The following is a 20555-nucleotide window of genomic DNA, read 5'->3' as shown; positions in this document are numbered from 1 at the left end:
TATTACAATGTCCGCATCATTCTTCGCACTGTTATACGCATAACTTCGCAAGAATGTCTTGAGGAGGTAATGCGTTTCTAAATGAGGTTCACTTTATGCCCAATGCGTTCAATATCTAAAAACCGTGATTGGCATAATTGCAGAAGCTCGATGAAAATCAACGTTACAAATCAACTTGAGCATCAAAGCCAGACTTTAATCCTTAAAGGAGATCATTGCCTCTGCTCTTGAAAATGGACCTTGATTGCCCAGGTTTTTAACCTACAGTTCTGTTTCTTATTCTGAGGTTGCTTTGCGAATGGCAACAATAAGCAATCAGGAAAATCAAACGGCAAAGACAACCCGGAAAGCACAGGAGGCCACAATCACAGACGCTCACCGAGAATCTTAATTGCGCAATAACCTCGATGCATTTAATGGCAACGTTGTCTTAAAAAAAAGACTGTAATAGAAGAAGAAGAAGAAGAGGCTGACGGCAGCAAAACCGTTAAGGACGTGAAACGAGGTCACGGAGATGTCGGATCGCTCGGTTCGTACCAGATGCTGTTTGTGTCGGTCGGTGTCTTCGAGCTGCTCCGACACGCGTCCTTGTCCGTCAGCGCACTGTGTTCCACGTGCTGGGACGAGCGGAGACGTCACGGTGCGATCGAAGCCGACCTCTCGAGTCCGAAATTTACCTCAGACTGGGAGCCTCTCAGCTTTGCGAAATTTACCTCAGAACCTAATATACCTGTTCCGATGCAGTGCGCTGCGTACGTGGAGAGCACACCGTGTTAATAAGTGAATGGCAGCGCAAGCACTGCCCGTAACATGGGAGGCTAAACACCCACGTGGCCGTGCGTTGCTACAAAAGCGGCAAGATGACGCCCTTGGGCTTTGGCGGGAGTTTAATACACGGCTCACCTGGCACGTTATGTGTAATCAGCAGCATGGTGCTAAAGGTGCACACACAGCACAATACGCATTACGATAAAGCACGGTACATACGACTTGCATCTCCACGCTTCAGTGTTCCAAGATGGACCTCTGGCGGGAGTTAATCTACTGGCATTTCAACATTTATATTCCGAAATCAGCACGTAATATACAGGTGATCCACAGTCCCCGCGGGACTACACTGAGGCTATGGAATGCTCGCAGTCTCCTACTGGACGCCCTTAACCAACGAAATGAGGAGGCCATTTGGCCCGTCGTTGCCGTGTTGCAACCCCGAGTTTTTCTTTGTTTTTTTTTGCTTTAGCTCTAAAAGATTTTCTTGATGTTTCACCAAAGATTAGACAACCCATCGTAGTTAATGATCGACTGAAATCTCCTGCAATGATCTACTACAATCTACTAGAAACACCAGCTCCTCAAAGGAGCAGCAAGGGAATGTTTTCTTTCTTTCAGACAAATTGTACAACTTCCGTTTGTTTGATTTATTATTTAGCGATAACATCCAGTTTTCAAGTTATTTTGTCCAGTAGTTTATTCTATTGAGGTTTTCATACAGAGATTCTCCAATCTTCTCTTCCTCTTTTTCTTCTATGTAATAATATGCAAAAAGGGCATGGCTATTCTAATACCCCATAAGGCAAGTCAATATAGACCGATCCGACGGAGGGTTCAATGGACGGTCGCCCTCTATAGACGCCGCCATAGGATAGTTGGGAGGCGACCGCTTCATTCGGCTTGCTCTCCAGCGTTCAGATTACATGCAGTTACTGGTCTCAGTTCACTTTGCCGAAAGAATATCGATTCAAAATATATTTGTTTTGTGGCGGACACGAAAGCTCACTGGCGTGATGACATCATTCCGCGCGCCAAGTGGGTGGCGGCCACGCCCGAGGGGTAGGCGTGGCCGCGGGATATACACCGGGCGCGCAGCCCGGAACGCTCCAGTGTTACAGTGGAGCTCTTGAATAAAGACTCTTACAACTTACCGCGTTGGCCGCTTCCTCCTTGCTTACAAGCAGCGCGCGTAACACCGCGCTTCATTGGTGACCTCCGACGTTCTGGTCAGTCGTCACTGACCACCCGAACCCGCCACAGCCATGGCAACCAACGCGGTAGCGATAAAGCTCCCCGAGTTCTGGGAAGCTCAGGCGGAGATCTGGTTCCTGCAGGCCGAAGCCCAGTTCAGGCTTCGAGGCATCACAGCAGACGAGACACGCTACTGCCACGTGGTCGCCTCCCTCGGGGCCGGCACGGCCGCCCGCGTCGTGTCGGTCCTGAGGAACCCACCGGCCGACGACAGATACGAGGCGATCAAGCGTCTCCTCCTCGCCACGTTCGGCCTCACGGTGGACGCACGGGCCGATCGCCTCTTGGACCTCCCCGAGCTTGGTGACACGCGACCGTCGGTCCGAATGGACCATATGCTGTCACTCATGGGCGATGAAACCCCGAACGCTCTATTCCGGGCGTTATTTCGACGCCAGCTGCCGGCACGAGTACGCCGCGCGTTGGCAGGTTCTGCAACAACGGAACCCCGAGCGCTCGCGGCCGAGGCCGACAAGTTATACGCGGCTTTGAACCTGCAGGCGAGTTTCGGTGCGGCCGTAGCGGCTCCCGAGCCCGAAACTGCTGCGGGTGCCCACCCCTACTACGCGACGCACCGCGTAGCTGCTGAACCTCCTGCGGGTGCCCACCCCTACTCCGAGGGGCGCCTGGTGGCGGCCGCCACGCCTCGCCCATCACCACCGTGGAAACCGCGGCCTCCGGCTTCGCCGCAAACCTGGTGCCATTTCCACGCTAGGTTCGGCCATGAGGCTCGGCAATGTCGCCCGCCGTGCTCATTCGGCAGGTCGGGAAACGCCCGGGCCGGCCCTCGGTAGTGGCACTGAGCGCTGGCTGATTAAAAGCCTCCTGTACATAACGGACACCTTATCCGGGCGCCGTTACCTGTGTGACACGGGAGCGCAGGTGAGTGTCGTTCCCGCCGGTACGTCCGACAAGCAGTCCGCGGGCCGGGGCCCCGTGCTGCTTGCCGCCAATGGTACGCCCATTCGCACATACGGAAAACGCTGCCTTTCTCTGCGGTTCGGAGGGCAGGTTTTCCGATGGTCGTTCGTGACTGCCGACGTGCCTATGGCACTGCTCGGCGTGGACTTCCTCTGTGCCAATGGCCTGTTGGTCGACGTAAAGCACAGAAGGCTTGTCCAGGCTGAGACGTTCAGCTCGCTCGCGTGCACACTGCCCGCCTCGTTGAGCAGCTCATGGAGCGGCTCATCGAGCGGCTCGCCGAGCGGCTTTCTGAGCGGTTCGGTTCCGGCCAGGTTCATCTGTACACTTCCGGCAGCGGACAAATTCACCCGCCTCCTCGCCCGTTTCCCGGCCCTCACGCGGCCCACCTTCTCGGCGGGGACCGTCAAGCACGGGGTGGAACATCACATCCCCACCGCCGGGCCACCGGTCTACGCCCGGGCACGCCGCCTCGAGCCGACGAAGCTCGCGGTAGCTAAAGCCGAGTTTGCTACGCTGGAGCGGCTCAGCATCGTGCGGCGCTCCAAGAGTGCTTGGGCGTCGCCGCTCCACATCGTGCCCAAGCCCGGCGGGGGATGGCGACCGTGCGGGGACTACCGCCGTCTCAACGACGCCGCCACCCCCGACCACTACCCCGTCCCCCATATTCAGGACTTTTCCGCCCGCTTGGCAGGCATGTCCTTCTTTTCGAAGGTGGACCTCATACGCGGTTACCACCAGGTCCCCGTCAGGCCGGAGGACATCTCGAAGACGGCTGTCATCACGCCGTTTGGTCTTTTCGAATTTCTTCGGATGCCCTTCGGTTTGAAGAATGCGGCTCAGGCGTTCCAGCGCCTCATGGACAGCGTCTTGCGCGACTTGGATTTCGTCTACGTCTATCTGGATGATATCCTCGTCGCAAGTGCGTCCCGCGAAGAGCACCTACACCATCTCCGCACGCTCTTCGAACATCTGGGCCAGCATGGCCTGATCGGGAACCCCGCCAAGTGCAGGTTCGGTGTCACTGAAATCGACTTTTTGGGGCACTGCTTCACCAGGCACGGGGCCGTCCCCCTACCGGCCAAGGTGGAGGCAGTGAAGGGGTTTCCGCACCCCCGCATGATCAGGGGGCTCCAGGAGTTCCTGGGCATGGTAAACTTTTACCATCGGTTCCTGCCCCGCATCGCCCAGCTCCTGCGCCCCCTGCACGAGGCCCTCCGAAAGAAGCCTGGCAAAGGTGACGTTACCTGGACCGAGCAGATGGATGCGGCGTTCGTGGGCGCGGAGCTCGCCTTGGCTAACGCCACCATGCTTGTGCACCCGGCGCCCGATGCACCGATCGCCCTCACCACCGACGTCTCGGACTACGCGGTGGGCGCGGTGCACGAGCAATGGGTGCGTGGAGCTTGGCAACCGCTGGCGTTCTTCAGCCGGCAGCTTCGCCCGCCCGAACGCCGGTACAGTACCTTCGACTGCGAGTTGCTCGGACTCCACCTGGCGGTCAGGCACTTCCGCCATCTGCTTGAGGGCCATGCGTTCACGGCCTTCGTCGACCACAAGCCACTGGTGTTCGCGATGAGCAAGGTCGCCGAGCCGTGGTCAGCCCGGCAGCAGCGACACCTCTCGGCCATGTCCGAATACACGACGGACATCCGGCACGTCGCGGGGAAGGACAACCCGGTGGCGGATTGCCTTTCCCGGTCCGTTGCCCACGCAGTCCACCTCGGCATCGACTATGCCCGGATGGCAGCGGCCAGGCCACCGACCCCAAAGTCCAGGCCTTGCGGACCGCCGTTACGGGCCTCCACGTCACCGAGGTGCCGTTCGACGGTGCTGGCATGGCCCTCTGGTGCGACGTCTCCCTCGGGCGGCCTCGCCCCATCGTGCCCGCGGGCTGGCAGCCCCAGATTTTCGACGCCATCCACGGCCTGTCCCACCCGGGCACGAGGGCCTCCCAGAGGTTGATCGCCGACAGGTTTGTCTGGCATGGCCTCCGGAAGGCCGTCCGCGGCTGGGCCAGGACGTGCCTCGCGTGCCAGCGTGCGAAGGTGCACCGACACACCCAAGCCCCATTGGCCCCGTTTGCGGTGCCGAAACGTCGGTTTGACCACGTTCACGTGGACCTGGTGGGACCTCTGCCCCCCTCGCGGGGTTTCACCCACGTCCTGACCATGATGGACCGCACCACCCGATGGCCGGAGGCCGTGCCTTTGGCGTCAACGACGGCGGCGGATGTTGCGCAGGCATTCATCGCCACCTGGGTCGCCCGGTTCAGCGCCCCCTCGGACATCACGTCCGACCGCGGCCCCCAGTTCACATCTGAGCTCTGGGGGGCGGTCGCGCGGGGGCTCGGGGTCCAGATGCACCGCACCACGGCCTACCACCCCCAGGCTAACGGCCTGTGCGAGCGGTTCCACCGCTCGTTGAAGGCCGCGCTCCGGGCGACCCTCCGCGACGGCGGCTGGGTCGACAGGCTCCCCTGGGTGCTGCTGGGCTTCCGGACGGTGCCCAAGGAGGACCTGCACACATCCGCGGCGGAGTTGGTCTTCGGGCAACCGCTGCGGGTGCCGGGCGAGTTCCTCCCCGACTCCACGGCACCATGGTCCACGGCGCAGGAGCGCTCCGCGCTGCAGGCGACCGCCCAGAGGTTCGCCCCGGTGCCCACGGCGCACCACGGGCACCCACCTACGCACGTCGCCCCGGAGCTTCGCACCGCGGAGTACGTCTTTGTCCGGCACAACGCCCACCGGACACCACTGCGGCCCCCGTACGATGGGCCTTTCCACGTGCTGGAGACCGGGGTGAAACATTTCACCTTGGACATCGGCGGCACTCCTGACCGTGTCTCCATAGACCGCCTCAAGCCGGCCCACCTCGACGTGGACCACCCACCGCCGGTGGCTCGGCCCCCGCGTCGGGGCCGCCCCCCGGCGGGCGGACCCCCGGTACCGCCCGGCCCCGCCGGCACGCCGCCCCCCGAGCCTGCACCCATCCCGGGTGCAGCCGGAGGCATCCCAGCTGGCATCCCTGCACCCCGGACGCCGCCAGTCGCCAGAGGGCGCTTCGGCCGGGTCATCCGTTTGCCCCGCAAACTGGCCCTCCAGGTGCGCGGGAATTCTGGGGGGCGCGTGTGGCGGACACGAAAGCTCACTGGCGTGATGACATCATTCTGCGCGCCAAGTGGGCGGCGGCCACGCTCGCGGGGTAGGCGTGGCCGCGGGATATACACCAGGCGCGCAGCCCGGAACGCTCCAGTGTTACAGTGGAGCTCTTGAATAAAGACTCTTACAACTTACCGCGTTGTCCGCTTCCTCCTTGCTTACAAGCAGTGCGCGTAACACCGCGCTTCAGTTTGTTAGATTAATCGGAGAAGATGGAATTGTGGACGATACGACCGGTCCACCGAGCTATACGACCGGTGAGGAGCCGGTGTGGCGGCCCGCGCGGAGGTAGACTCTGGGGGAAGAATCCATGCGGGGCAGCTGTGGTACGACCGCCAAGACCTGGCCGTATGGAGGAGTCGATGAAGGGACGGGCACCTAGTAGGGTCGGTCAGAGGAGTCGTTTTCGTAGTGGTCGAGAAACTCGGGGCTAAGGCGGAAGGGGGCTCGGCATGGCGTAGCATAGGGTATGCGGTTGCTAACAAAATAGGTTTGGTGCAGGTGAAGTGGAAACCGGGTTCCCCCAGGTGCCAGGTGCCTTCAGGGCGGCATGGCTGTGCGCCTTCGGCGCCCAGTGATATCGCCGAGAAACGGGGTTTGTATCGTGTGCCTTCAGGTGCCAGGTGTCCACGACCGCTCCACACTTATAGAGAAACACTTGAGAACGATTATCACGGACACTTTTCATGTACGATCGCGATGATAGTTGTGCTGGCGCAGCCATCTGGAGTTAAGTTTGGATCGGGACGCCTCCCAGTAATGGCGGACGCAATATCGCCGCCTATCGGCGAAGGGGGCACAATCGTCCGTATCGGATCGGTCTATAGGCAGCACTTCTCATTGCAAATGCACTACATTTCATCACCACTATTCATGTTCATATATCAAACCAAAAATCATGCATGTATGTGTTATGAATTTTGGGGTGGAGTGATTTAATATAAACTAGGGCATTGCCCGTACTATATCTATATCTAAAATTATATCCCCCCCCCTCTATTTACATGAAATGGTTTGGTCCAAAGCGAACGGCTTGCGAGTACGGTGACAATCCCCCCCCTCTATTTACATGCAATGGTTTGGTCCAAAGCGAACGGCTTCCGGAGTTTGGTAAAGAAATCGCCATCGCGTGCACAAACGCGCAGGAAAGCGAATGAATCGCAAATTCGGTTTTATTAGTTTTAAAACATAGTTTAACGCCAACATAGTTTGCAAACGTGAAATAAATGAATACGCTCTCAAATGTGCCATCCGAGGCAGAGTGTGTCCTCCACGTTCGGCACACGCGATCGTTCGCTGCTCTCTGATTGGTTGAATCGTTTTTTGGACATAGCTCGGTAAGTAATTGTCCGATTAATATGAAACCTTGAAAAGGCACATCCTCGGGTCCCCAGCAATATACCTGGCAAGTTAAAAGTATATCGGACCCGTGGTTGTCGAGAAACAGCGGTCACAGACAAACGTACAGACGTACAAACGTACAGACGTACAAACAGAGATTACTGGAATTATAGATAGATTCAGGTAGATCTGTATAGGTAGTGTGCTCTGATTATCGTGATAGGGAACCCCGCATGTAATAAGTTTGTTTAGGCTGGTTTTTGCGTGTAAGTGTATCTTTGTGATCATACAAGGATGATCCTTGTGATAACTAGAGTAGGGATTATGCTAATTCCCCTGTGAGTGAGACCTTGTGATTTATCCATTGTCCCTTATGGCACTACACCAATCGACAATAGGTAGGCCCAATAGCAGTGCACATACTAATTAAATCCCCCCAACAATAAAACTAACCGGAACCCAGATGATGCACTTGGGCTGACAACCCCGACTTGGCAGACACGCATTGTTCAGGTAGGCTGAGGCCACGCCCACCTTGTGACGAATTGGTCGAAGGGTTTGATGAGGAGATCACACCATTGGTAGGGAGGGCCAATTGGCACGCAGCTAAAGCCCAGACACAAGAAGGACTGGTGATTGGTCAAGGCAGGGGCAAGAAGCTGGCCACCGACTGGTGGAAGGAAGGCCGAAGGGGAAGCAGAGCGCCGTTTGGCCAGGTACCACCGATGACGCCAGGGGCAAGTAAGAAGCAGTTGAAATTCCATGCTGATTGGTGGAGAGGACAGCTGACGTTACGAGACGGCCAATAAAAGAATTCGCTGGCCTGCATTTTGCCCTTCTCGTTCTGGATATTTCTTGCGCATGGACCTTCTACTCGACCTGGTCTATCTCCCCTCTCGATTTTGTTCTGGACATTGGCGAGTGACGGTGTGCGGGACGTGACCTGTCGTCGGAAGGAAGGGAGATGCAGATCGTGCGCTCACTCACGCGACCTGCCTGGAGCTACATCACCAGCTTGTATGGCAACATCGAAACAGGCAGGCCGAGAGCCACGCCCAGAAGGACCCCATTGGGCGGGAGTTGACCAATAGGAAGGCACGGGTCTTGGTGAGATACGTCATCCGATCGAGCTAAGCCTACACACACACATGCACGGCGTTTATTTTTTATATATATTCCCTTGTGTGTTTCATGCGTCTGGTGTGGGAGCGCTCCAAATTGGACATTAATTACCGTGCGTTTTATTTTGTATTGGCATCTGTGGTAATGAACCTGTTTATTTTTGTAAACTTTACCATCCGTTTTCGTGTGAGTTAATTTTGCAGGCTTGAAGACTGCTTGGGGACCAATAGGTAAGGGCTGCCAGCTTATTCTTCTTTCTTCTTCCCGCGCTTGTATAGTGAGTCCGTATTTGATCGTCACCTCAAAGTTAACGCTCGATTTGCTATCTGTGACGCTCTCGGTATTAACTGAGAGCAGTCACACGACATATGCATCTTATATGGTTTTAATTTGAAAATAACATCTCATCTCAGTTATATTCTCTATCATAATTTCACAATTACAATTCTTTCGATTATTTTATTGTAAATAGCTCTCAAAATACCTTAGTTAGAGCATAAAAGCCCATTGATTTTTCAATAGGTGACTCCTAATCTACAGAATAATATGCAAAAGAGCATGGTTAACCCAAATAAACTCCCTCACCGCTGTCTTGGGCCCGCTGCAACCTGTCTCGATGAACCGGGAGCCCCACTCGCTACGGAGCGCAATATTTAGATTTTCGTGTCGCGGTCGGCGTACTAAGTGATCGAGTGAAATCTGCTATAGCGATCTACTACAATCTACTAGAAACACCCACTCCTTAAGCGGGCGACAAGGAAGTGTTTTTTCTCCCGGACAAGTGGTACAACTTCCGGGAGTTTAACTTATTATTTAGCCATAACATCCAGTTTTCAAGTTACTCTGTCCATCGGTTTAATCCTATCAAGGTTTTCATGCAAAGATCCTTCTATCCTCTCTTCTACTTGATTTGTCAATGTGTGAATGCTACTGCTAGTCTATAACAATATAGAATTTTTAAAATAATAACACTCTAAGGCATCAAGGAGGTCGACCCTTTTGGAGCTAAAGGCTTTTTCGCCAATGGCACCCAACCCTCCCTGCCCACCCTGCAGACCCCCCAGTCAGATGAGGGCTATCGTCCCATGGTGCAAACCACTCTTCAATTTTCCCATCGCCTTCGGCCTCAGTGTCCAGATCTCTAAGAACGCCAACTTTGCTTCTACGGGTCTTCACGCCCTGTCAGTGTGCTGAGTAACAGTGTGCAATGTTGTAGCTAGCCATCTGGGTTGTGTTACGTTTAGGATAGGAATGATACGTTTCATATCTGAGCGTGATGCATGTGCTAATTATGGGAGTTGGGGAAGGCGAAAGGATCGTGGGCCTAGGGCCCACCGGCCATGGGAGCACCATCGGAAATCCCCACGCTTCCCGCCTAAAGCAATGTTGAAAGATGGCAAAATATTCCACCAGTAATGGCCCAATATCAAAATTTGAGTTAAACATTTTCTTCCTGTTTTACCCCTGTGACCCTAAGTCCCCCACCCCCTGAGGCATGAACCAAGGGTCAAATCAAAAAAATTGTTACCTATTTCATGCATCCCTCAATATTGATTGCATATAAAAAGTTTCACTATTAAAAGTTTTTAAAAGTTTGAAAACATGACCATAATTGCATTTTTGGTATTTGACCTTTTGACCAAGCCTCAGGAGGCAGGGCCAAAAATGATACTGCTCTCGTACTTTTGTGCTTGCTATATGTTGATCATATAACTACCAAGTTTGGTGAATTTCTGCACAACCGTTTAGGAGATAGCGTGATGGACGGACAGACAGACGGAGCCGATTACAACATCACCCACATTTTTTTACAACAAGCTTGGGGATAATGAGAATAATCAGGGGGTGTGGAAGAGGGAAAACATGATGCATGGGACTTTTGACATCACAATCTATATCTGATATAAATTGGCCCACACTAACACACACATTCACAAAGTATGTGCACAGAAGTGTCAGTATTCACATTAACATAAGTACGCAAAAGGGGTTAACAATCCTTCCCAGTTACGTGTTACCAATCCTTCCAGTCAAATCCATATGGAGTCTTTATAGTCCAAAACATCTATAAGGACCACCCTAGAAAATAATTATCATGGTCGACTTAGACAGGTAGCCTCCAGGTTTGGTGGTGGCCCTTTTGATATACTGTATTTGAATTGAACATTTTTAATGACACACATGTTTTGCTGATTTTTTTTTCTTGCATGAGTTGAGAATGAGTTTTTCAAATCTTTTCGTATGAGAGTTTGCATGTATGATGGGAAAATATGAGCATTTGTGTTTCATTGGGATTGGTAAGATGTTGCTACTTTTGTACGAAAGATAGACCACAAATGAAAAACTGACTAACTGGACAATATGTTCAGAATAAATTCGTATAAACTGCAATTGATTGTATTTGTCTGCATATTGCCATGAAAATGCAAACGGTGCTACTATAAAAAGTTAATTATCTTGTCCTGAAAAGCCCACATATTACCAATCTATAGTGACCGGACAGGAAATTATAACGCCATATATTGTTCTTTTCTTGGCTCAATAAGTGCTAGGCTTAGCCATTTCTGCAAAAACAATGGTGTATATTAAAAATCTAATCCTGTCGATTCAACTGTAGTTGTCAAAAAAAGCAACATCTGGAAAGGGGAAGAGGAATACCCCACTGATAACTGACAGTTGTGTAGAGTTGCGATTGGCCAAGGAAAATATTTTGATGCTTGCTCACTGCATTATACAGGTGGTCACTCTGTAAAGGGTATTGTTTTGTCACGGCCGGGATTTCAAGTGCAGGTGTCCATTCTGAAGAGGTGGCTGGAAATGTAGGTTAACAAAAATAATTACAGTATATACATACACATATTATACATATTATATTTGTTTATATATGTATATAGTTATGAATTTTGGGGTAGTGATATATAGATTCAGGTAGATCTGCATAGGTAGGTGCTCCGGTGATCGTGGGTAGAAAGAACCACTTCGATGTACATTAGTCAAGGACCTGTTTAGCCCGAATGTCAGATTAAGTGTATATTCGTCCCCGTTACAAGGAATGGGGCGTGTTAACTAGTGTAGTTATGTTAATTATGTTAATTCCCCTGTGCGTGAGACCTTGTGATTTATCCGTTGTCCTTTATGGCACCACATTTTAGACATATTACAATATAATTGCCCTAGTACACTAATTAAACCCGTCCTCCACCCCCCCCCACCCCCCCCCCCCCCCCCCACAATAAAACTCACCAGAAGCCAGTTCGGAGCATTGCTGATGGTACCGCGGCCAGCTACATCACCAGCTTGTTTGGCAACATCGAAACAGGCAGGCCAAAAGCCACGCCCAGAAGGACCCCATTGGGTGGGAGTTGACCAATAGGAAGGCACGAGGCAGGACGAAGCCCCCCGATTGGTAGAGGGAGGAGCAAGGAGAAGCGACGCGCTGATTGGCCACAGACCGATGGCATGAGGTAGAAGCGACACGTCCATTGGAGAGCTGGGTCTGTGGTGTTGGCCGGCAGGGATTGGAGGAGAGGCACCTAGGACGTCAGGACCTGACGTAAAAACCACAGCTGGCCGGCATTTTGTCCCTCTCGTTTTTGGATCCCTTCGTGCCTGGACATCGGTCTCTACTGCCCTCGCGATTCCTCGACCTCTTGCCCTCACGCCTTCCTTCACCCTTGACTCCCACTCATTTCTGATACGGACGTTGGGTGCATCGCAGTTTCCATGCCAAATTTGTGAGGACATTGCACAGCTGAGGAAGCAGGTTACACGCCCCTCGTTCGCTTTGCACGAGAGGCCATATCGAGGCCTTCTTCCCGCCAACACCGGAGCCACGTCCAGAGTGCGCGCTCGGGGCTGGACGATCACTGCCAAGGCGCCAATTGAGTTGAGTGCCACAATTAAACCACACACCATTATTTTCCAGTTTATTTTCTTCCTGTGTCTGTGTTTAAGTCTGCTGTGGGAGCGCTCCATTTAGGTTTTAGTTTTATAGTTAGATTTTTCTTGTTATCGGCATCCGTGGCAATAAAGCCTTTCATTATTTTATGTACATTTTAAACCCGCGTTTTCGTTTGAGTTATTTTCGCAGGGTGAAGACATCAGCGAGGCCGTCCAGGTAATCTCTTCAGCTTCTTCTTCTTCTTTCTTCCTCACGCGCTTATATAGTGAAATCCGCTATTGAGTTGAATGCCTCCATTAATGCTCGCTTTGGCTATTCGTGATTTCCCGGTCTTCACTGAGGGGAATCACAGGACAATATATATATATATATATATATATATATATATATATATATATATATATATATATATATATATATATATATATATATATATATACACTGCATGACCAAAAGTATGCGGACGCCCCCTCAAATTAGTGGATTCGGCTGTGTCAGCTACACCTATTGCTGATAGGGATATAGAATCAAGCACACAGCCATGCAATCTCCGTAGACAAACATTGGCAGTAGAATAGGCCGTAATGAAGAGCTCAGTGACTTTCAACGTGGCACCGTCATCAAATGCCACCTTTCCAACAAGTCAGTTCGTCAAATTTCTGCCCTGCCAGAGCTGCCCCGGTCAACTGTAAGTGCTGTTATTGTGAAGTGGAAATGTCTAGGAGCAATAACAGCTCAGCCGTGAAGTGGTAGGCCACACAAGCTAACAGAACGGGACCGCCGAGTGCTGAAGCGTGTAAAAATCGTCTGTCCTCGGTTGCAACACTCACTACCATGTTCTAAACTGCCTCTGGAAGCAACGTCAGCACAACAACTGTTCGTCGGGAGCTTCCTGAAATGGTTTCCATGGCCGAGCAGCCGCACACACGCCTATGAACACCATGCGCAATGCCAAGCGTCGCCTGGAGTGGTGTAAAACTCGCGGCCATTGGATTCTGGACACTTACATAACTAAGATATTCTAGTTTTGTATTTTGATTAATTTTCTGATATTTGTTGAAATTGTTTTTCACTTGGAAGTTGTGGGTTACGATGGGTAAATATAGGTGGAAAAATCCTGATTTAATGCTATTTAATTCCTGGTTATAAAGCAACAAAAGGTGAAAGTTTTCAAAGGGGTGTAGAGTTTCGATAGGCGCTGTATATATACACCTTTTATATATTTATATTTATTTATATATATATATATATATATAAATACACCTCATATATACGTTCACCTCTTAACTGGAATGGTGACCATAAATGACTATCCCACACAAGGAATTGCTGCAAGGATCCAGGTTCCTGAAATACAGGGGGTATCTGACACACATCCACTGTTTAGGTAGCCATTGCAACTAGTAAGATCTCTAAATTGCAGCCAGGAAGAAAGATATCAAAATTAAATATGCATTCTGAGTCAGTTGCACTCTGTAATGAAGACAGAACCACCCACTGCTAAAAGCCTCTTTTGTTGGAAGTGACATTTTGTCGTTGGCTTAGTCATCACAAGGCCATGCACATTGTTTTTCACCACATATACTGAAGTCTACCACAAGCCATAGCAAATTATAGATGCTATTAACACACAAAATGTCAGATTCTGCTTGCCTCCCATGGCGGTCAGCATGCCTCAATCAATTTCCCCACTGATTCAATCTATTGTTCTACCTGTCTGACACAGATCAACACTAGTCTTCACGTGCAAGACTACCTCTTCATTAAATATGAGTTCACTGAAAAGGAACATCAAAGCAGGGGACCATTAGGCCCCGTCAATCCTGCATAATTTTCCCTCCCTATGGTTGTTTCTCCATGCACTATCCATTTAAATTCCAAGTATCAAGCAAGGAAGTAGAAAGTACTCTTTTTTTAAATCTCTCATACGACTTGGTGGGTTTGAAGCACCGACCTATCAGAATCAGAACGGATGCTCTGACCATTACGCCAGCGAGTCCGGTCATTCTATATTATAGAAACAGCTTCTTTACTGTACAACACAAGTTTAATTATATTCATCACACCAATGAAGTATGGGCCAAGTTGCATTTGGTCAGTCCACCATTTTTCTTGTGAATGTGACTAGTGGGAATGCAAGGACAAAAAATATCCCTCATCTTATGGCCTTCTGATTTGGGCATCACAATATTAAATATCCATTAGCATACTCTTATAGTAATCCCTGGTGTTGGGCTGGCGGCTAGGGTGCCGGCTTAGGATAACCTAGGATCCTGGGTTCGAATCCTGGTCGATCGCTGAATTAATGCCAGGGGGGTTGACTCAGCCTGTACATACCTTCCGAGGTCGGCAAATTGAGTACCAGTTCACTGGTAATTCCCTGTTTGTCGTTAAAGGCGGCAAAAAGGGTTCCCTGTTTGTCGTTAAAGGCGGCAAAAAGGGTTGGTGTCAGGAAGGGCATCCGGCCGTAAAACATTGCTTCAAAAAGGGGACCGAAAAACTAACAACAACCACAGTTCCCGAAAACGGCCAACCTTGCGGGGAAAAATGGCCTCTAAGGTGGCTTTATACTCTTATAGTAAGGGCATTTTATGAGATATTTCACAAATCTGTTAACTAAATTGTTACCAAAAAATTTCTTCACCAATATGTTTGTAAAGGTGTGTAATAACATGTGTTAAAATGTTGAAGTTCAACTCCCGTGGGAAACCCAGAAAAAAAAGCTGTTGAATTCGGGTACCGAAAAAATGTTTTTGAGAATTTTTTTTTTTTTTAATTGGCCCTTAAGTAACTTATGAGGGGTCAAATAAGGGTTTTTCATGATTCTGAGTTGATTGTTAACATTTATATTTTCACTTTTACATTTACACACAAAGTAGCTTTTATTTCACATACATATATAATACTCAAGAGTTATTTCTCATTCACAATGTCAGAAGTTTCAACAGTCATTGTCTATGTATTCTTCAGACTCAACAACATCATGACTGCAGTTTCTGCATGTAATGCCATTACAGACTCCACAGGCCGAGATGCACGTGACCCCATTCTTCTTGCAGCTGCATCGCCGGTTGCTGCAATCTCCATGACAATTACAGCTCGTGAACTGCAATAGCTCCTCAGGAGCCGTGGGGTCCAGTGTTGGAACTGGCTCATACCCATGCACACCTATTGTCCATCCATAGTCACTGGGGTTCATAGACATGCTCTGTAGAAGGATCCAGTCCCGGGTCTGCAGGTAGGCATGGAGTGAATGTTGTGCAGCTGCACCCTCTGTTGGAGGTAGAGTCTCTGGTTTGATCTGTGTGCTCGATCTGTGTGCTCTGCTTTGCATCATTAGCATGGATTCTCTTCATCCAGCCATTCCAGTTGGAGTGTGGGAACTCAGGATCGTTGGCTTTGATCACCCACCCCGCTGCCCAGAGTGTGTCACCTGGAGTGAGGAGTGGCTGATCATGAGCCAGGGAGGAGGAAAGCTCAGCGAGGGGGAGAAACATGATCGCGTTCGTTCCTATCTGTTTCCTGTTCGTAAATGGAATAATCTTTACTTCAGTTCCTCTCAGGATCTTAGCTTTGTCGAGTGCCTTCAACTTCACCTGGGGGAAAGCTGCTGTTGTCTGTGGATCTGGCAAAGGTGGTGCCGGAGAGGTGACTTCGATCCAACCCATTGAGTGAAAGGGAGTGTTTCCGTGAATAGAGACAATGTTTAAATCTATATTGTCTCCAACAAACTGAGTGACTGCATTGTTTGTTTCCCCAACCTCCATAAAGACCACCTGATCATTACTTGACAATTCACTTTCACTGGCTGGCACTTTGGCTGTCATCACTGATGATCCTCAAGCGCAGCATCAACCGCAACCTCATCATTGATCTGTTCATCGGTTTCCTCCACAATGGTGTCAAGAGTGCCAGAAGTATCTGGAACATCATCTCCACTCCTACTATTAAGGAAGCAGTATTTGTAGTTTTGTGTCTCCGTGTAAGACTCAGTGTATCCCAGCTGGTGGAACTTGTTGAGCATCCATTTTGACCCAAATCTATGATCAAGTTGTATGGCAAGCCCCATTTGGTGTGGCAATACTCCAGACCGAGGTCGACAGGCCTTAATAAAATTCTGCCCCCAAACGGCAACTCTTTCGTCTGTCTTGACAATCGGTCTCAAGAACATCTGAAGGCTTGCAGGAACAAGTGTCAGCTGACTATCGATGTCAGTCATACTGTGTGTGGTGGGGTATGACTTTGGACCTAAATCAATCAAGGCAATATCATTGGATATGAACTTGAGTGCCGTCTTTATGATCTGAGTCTTCTCATCTCCATGGTCAAGATTAGCATGATGCACTCGCAGAATATTGTCGGTGCCATCTTTGAGACAGAGTACATCTGCCCTTCTTTCCTGTGTTGTGAAATACAAGGTGTCTTCGTATTTCTCTAGAAGTTTTATCTTTAGCCAATGCTTTGAATAAGAAAGGCTCTTCTCTGGTGACTGATCAAACTCCTGCAGCTTTTCATGGACTTGGTCCATGTTCATTACCCCATGCTCTAATTCTGAGTCTAACCATTCGCAGAATTCAATAAAAACTGCCTCTCGCTCCTCATCAATACTCCTCTGTCCTCTCTTCCTTTTTCCTTCCTCATCAGTCTTGGACAAACTGTCACCTCTCGCAAACATAAGTTTGCATCGCAAATGGTACAGTGTTTCTTCTGCTACCAAGTCGTTGATCCCTTCCAGGCGTCCAGTGACTTCAGTGCCCCAGTCATCCCCGCGACTCCGTGCTGTCTTCAGCAAGCTTGCCTTCAGTGTATCTGCAGTCAAATTATCTGGCACTCTGTATTTCTTTCTAGCTTGTGCTGGATTATTTTTGTAGAGCTGGGCTGGTTGGTTGCAAAGAATGCATACATCCTTATACAAGAGGTCAACTGACTGTGATCTTCTAGAACTGCAGCCAGTTGATGAACTGAACTCACAAGTAGTGCGTCTTCTCTTCAACTTTGATGACTCTTTACTCTGCCTTTGATGCTTGAGCTGACTTCTTGGTGGTTGCAACAAAGTTGTTGTACAGATCATTTTTACACTTCTGGTGGTACCTCAGTTTTTCTTCCTTTTGAGCCTCCTTCATACGTTCCACAACAGTAACATTTTCGACAGTTTCTGCTTGTTTCAATAAAGTTGAGTATCCCTTTGGAGTTGCCTGTATGAGCCTTTCAGCTGGTGTATCCGAGCGTGCACAGATGAAGCAATTGAGCACAGGTGGAGTAACGTCTTCATCCATATTGCTAGACTCCATGTCCTGCAAAGTAGAAAATGAGATATATTTAGAAATTATTTTTCCACAAAGGAGTGTCTGTGGTGAAATATAAATGTTAACAATCAACTCAGAATCATGAAAAACCCTTATTTGACCCCTCATAAGTTACTTAAGGGCCGAAAAAAAAAAAACATTCTCGAAAATAATTTTTCGGTACCCGAATTCAACAGCTTTTTTTCTGGGTTTCCCACGGGAGTTGACCTTCAACATTTTAACACATGTTATTACACACCTTTACAAACATATTGGTGAAGAAATTTTTTGGTAACAATTTAGTTAACAGATTTTCACATGTTTCCCTTACTATTAAGGAATACTTCAACATAAAGTTGTATAAAAAAATGCCTTTCCAGTGTGATATTCCATCGATGATTATTCTTTGTCATCCTAAACCAAACTACAAAGCATCTAAAAATGCAAAGCCCGTCCGTGGCCATTTGCATCCAGACGTCTTCTTCTTCCTCCTCTTTCTGTTCTTCTTCTTCTTAATCGAAATGCTCAAAATAAAGAAAACAGTTTTAAAAAAATACAAAATGAAAATTGATGATTTTATGCAGCCTTGACCTTTTGATCTAAAAAAAACAATCAGCTTCTAGCTTTTGATTGGTGAACCATTTATGTGACTCAATATGCAAATTCTTTAAATTTCAGGTCAATCCGATGAAAATTGACGATTTTATGTGATGATGACCTTTGTCCTTTGACAGAATTATTAATTTGCCTTCTCCATGTTCTCATAATAAAGCTTTGTTGAAAATTTGATGACAAAACTTAAATGGTAAATTGAAATTTCAGGTCAATTGGATGAAAATTGATGATTTTATGTGGCGCTGATCTTTGACATTTTGACAAAATTATTAATGTGCCTTCTCTATCTTCAGACTGAACGTTTTGTTATGTATATTTTGAATGAAAAATTTACTTAAATTCTGAGATTTTAATTTCCATTCCTGATTTTTAGCTCACCCGGAAAGTAGTTATGGAGAGCTTATGCGATGGCGCGTCGTCTGTCCGTCAGTCCGTAAACTTTTGCAACTTCTTCCCCGAAACTGCTGATGGAATTGTTACCAAACTTGGCCCAAATTATATTTTGTATGTTGCAGCTCAAGTTTGTTCACGGCATTACAAAATCGGGCCCAAAGGGTGTCTTAAGGGAGGGTTGCCACCCAAAAATAGGTGTTTACTTTCTTCTCAGGAACGACATATACCATTCCGATGAAACTTGACCACAAGGTTCTGTTCATCACCCGTGATGTAGCAATGTTTGTTCATGGCATTAAAAAAAAAATCGGGGTCTAAGGAAGTCTACGGGGGGTTGCCCCCCAAAATAGGTATTTCCTCTCCTCTCAGAAACTACACACACAATTTTGATGAAATTTGATCACAACTCATTACCCGTGATAAACCAAAGTTTGTTCTTGGCATTAGAAAAATCGGGATCTAAAGGTTGGGGTCCATAGGGTACATGGACCATAATCGGGGTCCATAGACCTATGGGGGTTGCCCTGAAAATAGGTATTTTTTTTTGGTTTGTTTGTTTAAAGTGTAATGATTACGTTATTATGATCCTACATCCTGCTTTGTCTTCTAGCAACAAATGGAATTGGTTTAAAATACCGTGATACTGTTTAAAATACCTTTAGTCGTGTAGTATACTGCTTTATTCTACCAGGTGAGCGCACTACCTTTATTCTACCATTTTAAACTCAACTGGCCGGATCACATACTGAACCCTCCGGCGTCCGTCGTCTGTCATCGTCGTCGTTGTCGTCGTTTGTCATCTGTCGTCCGTTAACTTTTCGACGTTAACACTCCAGCGTCCACAAATATCAACTGATTCTGATCAAACTTAACATGCAGCATCCTTACCCCAAGGTCCAGGTTGGTATTACATTTCAGCCCGATCCGTTGAAAAATGGCGGACTTAGGCGACCATTTTGTTTTTGGTCATGAAAACGACGTTAACACTCTGGCGTCCACAAATATTAACAGATTTTAATCAAACTTAGAATGTTTAACCCTTACCACACAAGGTAGTTTGCTATTGCATTCCAACCCGATCTGTCACAATATGGCCGCCATAGGCCGCCATATTATTTTCAGCTCCGAAACGACGTTATGACTTTAACGTCCACAAATATTTATGGATTTTAATCAAACTTGGTGTGTGAGACTCTTACCACACAAGGATACAAGGACCTTAAAATTATTACACGAGGTTGTTAGCTTTTCATTTAAGTCAAATGTAGTACAGACAACTGACCTACTTTAAAGTTGTCCAGTCAGTTCAGTTGAGTTCTGCTTCCCTGGAAGCTCTAGTTATTTTTCATTCTTTGTTGGCAAATTGATGTGCTGGAATACAAGTACTCATGATGGGAGAGAATACAAAACCCAACCTGCATGCTGGAGGAAAAGTATGCAAATTTGACCACAGCCCTTTCAGTCTCAGGTCAGCATCTCAAGTTAAGTAAACACCTGGCTCATAAGTTTGGTGCCAAACATTCTGTGTGGATGAAATTTGGCTTGTCTTTATTTGGTTAACCTCCGATGCTGCAGTATGTCGAGAATAATTGTGGAAATGATGTTAACTCCCACGTGTATATGCAAACGAGACGGCAACATTATTTCTGCAAAACGCTGATTGGAGATCCGCAGCCGCTAATGGAGCAAAGACAGCTTTGAAAAGTGAGTCAGTGCCTGCCAGGACTCAAATGGGCGAATGCATGATAAGAACAACACTCAGCGGAGTCCACACTAATCTACAACTCAAAAAAA

Source organism: Myxine glutinosa, chromosome 7 (genome assembly GCF_964187855.1).
Source record: "Myxine glutinosa chromosome 7, kmMyxGlut1.1, whole genome shotgun sequence".
Taxonomy (NCBI): domain Eukaryota; kingdom Metazoa; phylum Chordata; class Myxini; order Myxiniformes; family Myxinidae; genus Myxine; species Myxine glutinosa.
This window is presented reverse-complemented; position numbering follows the sequence as displayed.